The following is an 8,851-nucleotide window of genomic DNA, read 5'->3' on the forward strand; positions in this document are numbered from 1 at the left end:
GCAGTGCATTCCTAGAGGCTCCCCCACCCTCTCACATCTATGTGGAGAGGATCCCACGGTGCAAGACATATCACAAGGTTTTTTCTGGAGCCGAGGCTCATGTATGGGTGCAAGATGGGCCCCAGTCACCTACCACTCCCCTCCAACCAGCCCCCACAGTGAATTCTGTGCTGCACCAGGGCAGTCCTGAGTGCCAGCTCCACATCCCCTGTGGTGAGCTGGAGGGAAGGCAGGAGAAAGTCCCATCCTGCTGACCACAGCACAGTTGGCTGGGCCAAGGTGATTCATCTCCTGGGGAGTGTGTCTGTGTCACTGGATGCAGGAACTTGGAAAAGGCAGTAGGATAGGCTGGCCAGGTGTGCTCCATGGTCCATCTTCAGGCTTGGTCTCTGTCTGGGGTGAGTTCTGGTCATTGTGGCAGCAAGTATTCAGACACCAGGAAGGCTCAGGGACTGTGGGGCTGCCTTACTAGGCTGTGGCAGAGGATCCACATTTCTCCCATTGGACTTGGAGCTGGCACTGCCTCAACCCCAGAAATGCCAGGGCCTGAAGGAGGGTGTCCTAGCTCACTTGCAAGACAGGAAGGAAAGGACAACCACCTCAATTACCAGAGATGGGAGCCAGGGTCCTAGTGGACCCCATGGGCAGGGGCAAGCACTCCAGCCCTTCATGGCCAGTCCATACAGAGGAAGGAAGTCTTGAGGAGGAAGCTTATGAAGCCATCTCTACCACAGGCTTCCACATGTTCCAAGGGAAAATGAAAATGGTATGGGCTCGGGCAGGGAGCAGAGCTCGTTCCACCCTCAAGTGATCAGTGCTGTTGGGAACCCCTCCCCTCCCCAGGATACAAGAAAGGCCCCCATTGCCTGGTAGCCCCAGGGCCCCACTCACAATGCTCAGCCCCTCTCAATGGGCCCCAATTCCCTTGTTTTAAGTCCCCAACCATGGCTCTGGCACCAGCTGGTTGGGTCCTATCTGGAAGACCCTTTAATTCTCATTATGGACATTCAGGAGCAGTGGCACCAAGCTTCAGAAGCCACATACCTTGAGGTCCCACTTGTAGTTGGCTGTGATGATACCCATCAGTTCTTTGAAGAGGGAGATGGAGAGTCCATGGATCCTGCTAGACTCCTGTAAGTGGAAGCAAAAAAGAAAAAAAAGAGGGAGGAGAAACTCAGTGAAGGCCATTCCCACCGACAGAGAGGGGTCCAAATGACTGATTCACATCTAAATGCTTCTGACTTTCCTCCAGTTGCACACTGCTAGCTGGGGCCAGGTCTGTAACTGGTGCAAACTGGCCTGGCTTTGCTGATGTCAACAGGCTGGGCACATCAGCCTAGTCCTGGGGGTAGCCTGCTGATGGGCAACAGATTTCTGGTGCCCCAATAAGAGGGCTCTGCAGTTGCGGGAGCTAAATGAGGCGAGTGGGGGTGCTGGGCAGATCCCAATTGATGTTGGGGAGACACAGAATTTGAAACCTGCCCTGGGGTATTCAGAGAGGAGAAGGGTGAGGGCTGTAGGGCAGGTGGGATGGGCAGATATAAGGGAACTCTGTCCTGAGGGGGTGAGTATCAGGGTGAGTAGGAAAGGTGACTACCCATGTTCTTGTCTGAGCTGCCCCAGCCACAAGGTCCACATGATTGAGATGTATCTGGAGGAAGGGTCAAGGACCCTGAGAAATCTCCTCAGCCAAGTCTGCGCTACAGAGGGCAGCAGGACTCATGCAGCAGCAAGGCTGTCAGAGCACAGCTTGGTTTATCCCCAGCACAGCCCTGTCTGCAGGCATATGCCTGAGAGGGCCTTCTACTTCCAGCAGAGCCACACATATGCATCCCAGGCTGTGCTGAGGGAATGGGCTCCTCCTTCTGTCTACCTTCATTTACTTGTGCCAATGGATTCATAGATTTCATAGATTTCATAGACATTAGGGCTGGAAGGGACCTCGGGAGATCATCGAGTCCAGCCCCCTGCCCAAAGTCAGCTGGGGTCATAGGATCCCAGCAAGATAAGCACCCAATTTACTCTTGAAGGTGTTCAATGTAGGTGCTTGAACCACCTCCGATGGCAGGCTGTTCCAGACCTTGGGGGCTCGGACAGTAAAGAAATTCTTCCTTATGTCCAGCCTGAAATGGTCTTGTAGTGGTTTATGACCGTTCGACCTCATCATCCCTTGGGGCGCTCTGGTGAACACCCTGATAAACTAATAGGTAGCCACTGGATCACCCCTGAGCCTGCACTTTTCCAGGCTAAAGAGCCCCATGGCTCTCAGCCTGTCATCGTAAGGTCTGTTTTCCTGACCTCTGATCATGCGCATGGCTCTCCTCAGGACTCTCTCAAGCATCTCCACATCCTTTTTGAATTGAGGAGCCCAAAACTGGATGCAGTACTCCAGCTGCGGCCTCACCAAGGCCGAGTACAAGGGGAGAATGACGTCCCGGGATTTGCTTAAGAAGCATCTGTGGATACAAGCCAGCTTTTTGGTCTCTTTACTAGCTGCAGCATCACATTGCAGGCTCATGTTCATCTTGTGGTCAATGATGACCCCCGAGTCTCTTTCTTCCATAGTGCTAGCCAGCTTAGCACTGCTGAGCCTATAAGGATGCTGCAGGTTTTTCTTTCCAAGATGGAAAACCTTGCATTTTTTGGTGTTAAACGCCATCAGGTTCTCATCCAGCCATTTGCTGAGCCTGTCCAGGTCAGCCTGGATCACCCGCCTGTCTTCTGGTGTGGATGCTTTGCCTCAAAGTTTGGTGCTGCTGGCAAACTTGGCCAGTCCATTTCTGACTCCAATGTCCACATCATTAATGAAGATGTTGAACACTATGGGTCCAAGGACAGAGCCTTAGGGGACCCCACTGGTCACAGGGCACCACGATGAGTGACTGCCATCAATTACCACCCTCTGGGTCCGACCACGGAGCCAATTTCCCACCCAGCGGATCATGGTAGACCCAAGGCCACAACTGGCCAGTTTGGCCAAGAGGTGATCATGGGATACCAGATCAAAAGCTTTTTTGAAGTCAAGATATATGACATCAATCTCATCTCCCTCGTCCAGGTGATAGGTCACCTGGTCATAGAAGGAAATGAGATTGGTCAAACAAGACCTACCCGCAACAAACCCGTGCTGGCTATCCCTTAGGATGTTAGCCTGGGCCAGTCCATCAAGGATGGCCTCCTTAATAAACTTTTCTAAGATCTTCCCCAAGATAGAAGTCAGGCTAATGGGCCTGTAGTTAGCCGGATCCACTCTCCTCCCTTTTTTGAAGATCGGCACCACGTTGGCCTTCTTCCAGTCTTCGGGCACTACACCAGAGCACCAGGAGTTTTCAAAGATCCATGTCAGGGGCTGGGCTATGATGCTCGCCAGCTCCTTGAGTACCCTGGGGTGCAGATTGTCAGGGCCGGCTGACTTGAAGGTATCCAGCTTCTCAAGATGTTCCTTCATGAGGTCAGCATTTATGGAGGGTAGGGGATCCCCATCACCCGGATCTCCCTGCCCCATAGCAGGCATGGGCATCCCGTGGGACTGATGAAAGACTGACGCAAAGTACCTATTTAATAGGTTGGCTTTTTCCTGGGCGTCAGTTGTCAGTTGCCCCATCTGGTTTAGCAGGGGTCCACTGTTGCCCTTGCTTTTCCTCCGGCTCCCCACATATCTGAAAAAGGACTTTTTGTTGTCCTTGATGCTTGAAGCCAGTTGGAGTTCAGTTGCAGCCTTGGCTTTCCTGGTTTGCTCCCTGCAGGACGGGACCAATGCAGAATAATCCTCCTTGGAGGTGAATCCCGTCCTCCATCCTTTGTAGGCTTTCCTTTTTAGCCGCAGGAGGTCTGCTAGGTCCCTGGAGAGCCAGGTGGTCTGCTGGAGAGTGGGAAGTGGGGGGAGGGAGAGGCTGGCCAAGTGAAAGGAAGGGTGTTGGAATGGGGTCAGATCACTGAGCCTTTGAGCCATGGGGCTGTAACAGGTGTTTGCACACGTGAACACTCACAACTCACTAGGAAATTGTTGTAACCTGACCTTAGGGACATGACTGGGCATAAGGGAGAAGGCAGTCCACTAGGTACATAGGGGCAGTCCCATTAGGGCCTTAAAGGTTAAAACCAGAACCTTGAATTGTGCCTGGAAAGCTGATGGGAGTCAGTACAGACTCTGGGGCACTAGAGTTATATACTCCTGGCAACCCACCCCCATCAGAAAGTCAGCTACCGTATTCTGCACAAGCTGCTGAATCCAGACAGTCTTCAATGCATTACAGTAGTCTAGCCTTGATGTTATGAAGGCAGGGACCCAGATGATAGTGGCCAAATCTGAATCTGAAGGAAAGGTGGCAGCCTTCTCCCCAGCTGGAGCTGGTAAAATGCACTGCTCACCACTCCCACCACCTGAAGATCCAGGTGCAGCAGAGGATCCAGGAGCATCTCAGGTCTGCAAGCCTGAGGGACAAGGGGAGGCTGAAGCCTGTTAATGATGGGTGTCCCAATCCCTCCCAGGTCAAGCAGTCTGTCCACCACTGCCACTTTTCTGTTTTGTCTCAATTCAGCTTCAATTCCTTCACCTGCATCCAATCCTCAACTACAGCCAGGCACTGGAAAAGGACTGAGACTGCGGAAATATGATCATATGAAAGAGAGAGATCTGGGTGCCATCAGCATACTGATGGCACCTCACTCCAATGCTCTCTCTAAGGTTTAGCAATCCATGAGTGATCCTGGCTGGGAGTGCGCGGGTATCTCAGTGTGCTCGCCCCTCCTGCACCAGCCTGTGACTGGGCTGAGGCAGGTAGCAAGTGGCTGGACATGAAGTGATACCTGACTGGGGAGTCAGCGGCAAGTGATGGTTTTTTGAGTAGTGCTGAACAAATCTAGACTCAAGAAAGTCTGGTATTTTGCCCTCTTGAAGGGAGACACTGAAAGCCAGTTTGGCTGGCTTGTACAAGCCAGGCTGGGCACAGGTCTAGTTCACAACTGGTTGCCCTCATCCTCCCAAGTATATCTGCACCAGTGGGTGATAGTAATTTAAAACAATCCATATGAATATGTCAAGACCAAATTCCCTTAACTGCAAACTCTGGCTCTGCAGCAGAAATAGTGGTCCTCAAGCCATTACATATACAAGTAATTTTGTCTACAAAGTAGGTGGCAAATTCACCACAGCAAACTGAAGAAGTCTTGGTTTCCAGGTACAGAAAAGCTGAATTAATCAGGCCATTCATCAGTCGGAACAGTTCTGACGGATGACACTTTGCAGAGACAACAGCAGTGGAGAAGAAAAGCTTTTTTGCTGCCATCACTGCCAGACCATTGTTCTTTAATAAAGGTCTATGCACCCATCAGTCAGCTTTGGCATGGGCTGAGAGCCATTTGCACTCAAACCACCTAGCCTTTCAATTCATAAGCCTCAGCGCCCCCTGTATACCAGAGGAACCTGTGCTGCTGCAGCAGTGGGAATGGACACCAGGGTGTCACTGTGTCTGTGGTCAAAGTCATCGTTTCATAGTAGGGTTGGAAGGGACCTGAGCAGATCATCAAGTCCGACCCCCTGCCATGGCAGGAAAGAGTACTGGGGTCAAACGACCCCAGCAAGGTGTACATCTAGCCTCCTCTGAAAGACCCCCAGGGTAGGAGCCAGCACCACTTCTCTTGGAAGTTGGTTCCAGATCCTAGCCGCCCTGACAGTGAAGTAGCGCTTCCTGATGTCTAGTCTGAATTTACCCTCTGCCAGCTTGTGACTGTTATTTCTAGTGACTCTTGGTAGTGCTCAGGGGAACAGGGACTCCCCCAATGCCTGCTGGTCCCCTCTGACTAGTTTGTAACAGGCCACTAGATCCCCCTCAGCCTTCTCTTGTGGAGGCTGAACAGGTTCAGGTCTCGTAGCCTCTCCTCGTAGGGCCTGCCCTGCTGCCCCCTGATCATGCGAGTGGCCCTCCTCTGGACCCTCTCCATGTTGTCCACATCCCTCCTGAAGTGCAGCGCCCAGAACTGGACACAATACTCCAGCTGTGGCCTGACCAGTGCCGCATAGAGGGGGAGGATCACCTCCTTGGACCTGCTTGAGATGCATCTGTGGATGCATGACAAGGTGTGGTTCTTCCTGACTGCATCCCCCCAAGTCAGTATGCTATTCCTCAGATCAACCAGGTCATCCACAGAGTAGCCATCAAGGTCAACAGGAATGTCAGAAGATCCATCTCCTTTCCACTTCAGTATCCTATCCCTGCCCCAAGGGCTTTGTCCACTACACAGACCAGATCTCAAACTGAGATAGGCAAGCACACTTCCTTCTTTGCCACATTTGGCCGGTACTTATAGCCAAGACAGCAAAGGCAGCCTCATCCCTGGGTAAGCCTGGTTTCCAGCGCAGTGACTGGTATTGCAACCAGCAGAGTAGATCCATGAGTACCCTCTGTGACCTTGGAGTAGGATGTCAGCATTTTCCAACTCTGCACCACAATGCTACAAAATGAGAGAGCCCCTCAGGTCCCTGCAGTACCATGGCAGCACCTTGATAGACTATGCCTACCCACTGGCAGCAGCAAGGTCTCCTGCACCAAATGCAGGCCCATAGGCCCTGGGTCTCTCCTCCAGCCCCATCCTGCTTTGCTCCCTCCTCTATTTTGGAGATCTTGGCAGCCTCTGTGTGGTCTGGCAGGAGGCTAAGGGGATGCAGGCCTGGGCAAAGCAGCTCATAGAGTAGGGAGGTGGAAAGATGGCCCTGGTCTGGAGCTGGCAAGGAGAGTGCTTCAAAGTTTGGCAGGGATTGGTCCAGACTGTGTACACCAGGGAAGTCAAGAAGATGCACCAAAGGAGGGGTACTCCTGGCTTGGCAGCTCTGCAGCTTCCCCATTCCCCATGAGAGCCAGTACCTCAGCAGGAGGAAGAAACATGCTTGAAGGATTTTCACTCCCTTTCTACTAGGGCTGGGACAAACCCTCAAGGTCCAAAGGGCATGAATACTGGTAGACCCAGACCCAGACCCAGACCCTGGCTGTCATGCATCAGGGAGCAGCGCAGCAGAGTCCCTACCAGCTCCAGCATGTATTTGTAACTGAGCAGGATGAGGGCACACAGCAAGTCATGCTGAGCTGAGGGCTTACTGATGGAATCCAGGTTCTCATAGATGCCTCTTACAGCCTTTGGCATCTGGAAAGGAAGTGGGTGAGACTGGGCATTGGTTTTGCAGTGAACTGTGGCAGCTTCAAGAGCCATCTGAGCTCCCAGATCCCCTTCACCAGCTCCAGCCAATGGCCAGTGACTTCCACTATCCTTGATCCCATGCTACAGATAGGTCTCCAGGACAGGACATTGCTGCAACAGTCCCTCACCTTTTCCAGCCCAAGGTTGGGGATCTATCATGAGTCCATTCACCATGTGTGCAGCCACCAGGGAGTTGTGCATGCTGGTGTCATTCATGCCCTCAGTAGCCGTGCAGATGAAATCTGTCCATGGGACTGAGATGGGCTGGGCTGAGGTATTTTCCAAATATCTGAAACACAGCAGTGTGGAGACCCATTCACTACCCAGCCTGGTTCTGGTCCATAGCAGAGACATCAGAACTGACCCCAACAGCATTATGAGCAACCCTAGCTCTAGGGAGAAGTACCCCTAGGGGTGCTATGAATGCACTCATTTGGGATCTGGGTGGTGGAAGCATGGGGGAGCGAAGAAGTAGCGCTGGAGCTGTGGTACATCTCTGCCCCAAGCACACAGACAGTGAAAGGGAGCTATGAGAAATTGTAGGGATGAAGAGAGACAGAGCCAGGGATGAAATACTGCCTTAACATAAATGGATACAATCATTGCTGTCTGATGCCCAGGCGAGGTAGGAGGGGGACTGTCCTGCAAGTAGAGTGGAACTTTGTGTTTTTTTCTGCTCCAGGGAAGCTCCTGACAAGGAGCTGGGAGCAGGTAGACGAGAGGCCCTTCCTGGTTTCCACAAGGAGGTCTAGTTCATCACGGCATATGGCTCTCAAGGAGGTATGATTGGTTACACAGAGTTGTGGCCCAGATGAGCAAGATCAGGACCAAGCTGCATTGATGCCCTTATCTCCACCCTGGAGGTATTCCCTTGAGGTCCACTGTGCCCAGGTGCATGCACCTTAACACATGCTGAATGTTGTTGCTATAGCAATGTCACTAGCGTTAGTGAACCAGGCGAACCAAAAGGCATTCTCAGACCACCAGTCCTGAAGGAGCCCCTCAAGACTGGGCCAGGTGGGCCGAGGGAGCCACCATGGGCTAGATAGAATCCCTTGGCAAACCAGATGCAGCCTGTGGCAGGACACTGTGTGCCTGCCACTTTAAGGCCCTGGAGCTGGCAGCCTCAAGGCCTTAAAGTGGGCAGCCATTTTTGATTCAGGACTGCCTATATAAACAAGGCAGTTTGGCTGCTGGAGGTTACACAATAACATTGCCTGGTTAGAGGGTTGCTAAGTTTCATCTGGAGGTAAGGAAGGAGCTGTAGGGGATGGTAGGAGGCTCCTGGTCCTGGGTACAACCTGAAACTACACCATCCTGGGAATGGGTGGCCTGGTGGGGCTCCCAGTGGCGTGGGAGCCCCCAGGAAATGCCAAGCCAGGGATCACCCTGGTGAAAGGTGGGTTGGGGTGCCTTAACCCCTAGCCCCCACCTTAGCATGGGTCGTGTTCCATTGGAGGTAGTTATGTAAGCCCTGAGAAGGAGAGTGGGGAGTTGGAGGCCAGGTGTGGCTGAGGCTGTCTGAGCCCTGTGGGGGTTTGAGACTTGAGGGGGAGAGTTGGGGCCAGGCATGGCTATGGCCACCTGAGCCCCCCCAGAGGAGGGAAACCCTGAGACCCCCAAGTAGTAGGGGTGTGATGAACAGTGAGATGCCCCA

The sequence above is a fragment of the Crocodylus siamensis genome, chromosome 1 (genome assembly GCF_052110815.1).
Source record: "Crocodylus siamensis isolate JL-2025a chromosome 1, ASM5211081v1, whole genome shotgun sequence".
NCBI lineage: Eukaryota > Metazoa > Chordata > Crocodylia > Crocodylidae > Crocodylus > Crocodylus siamensis.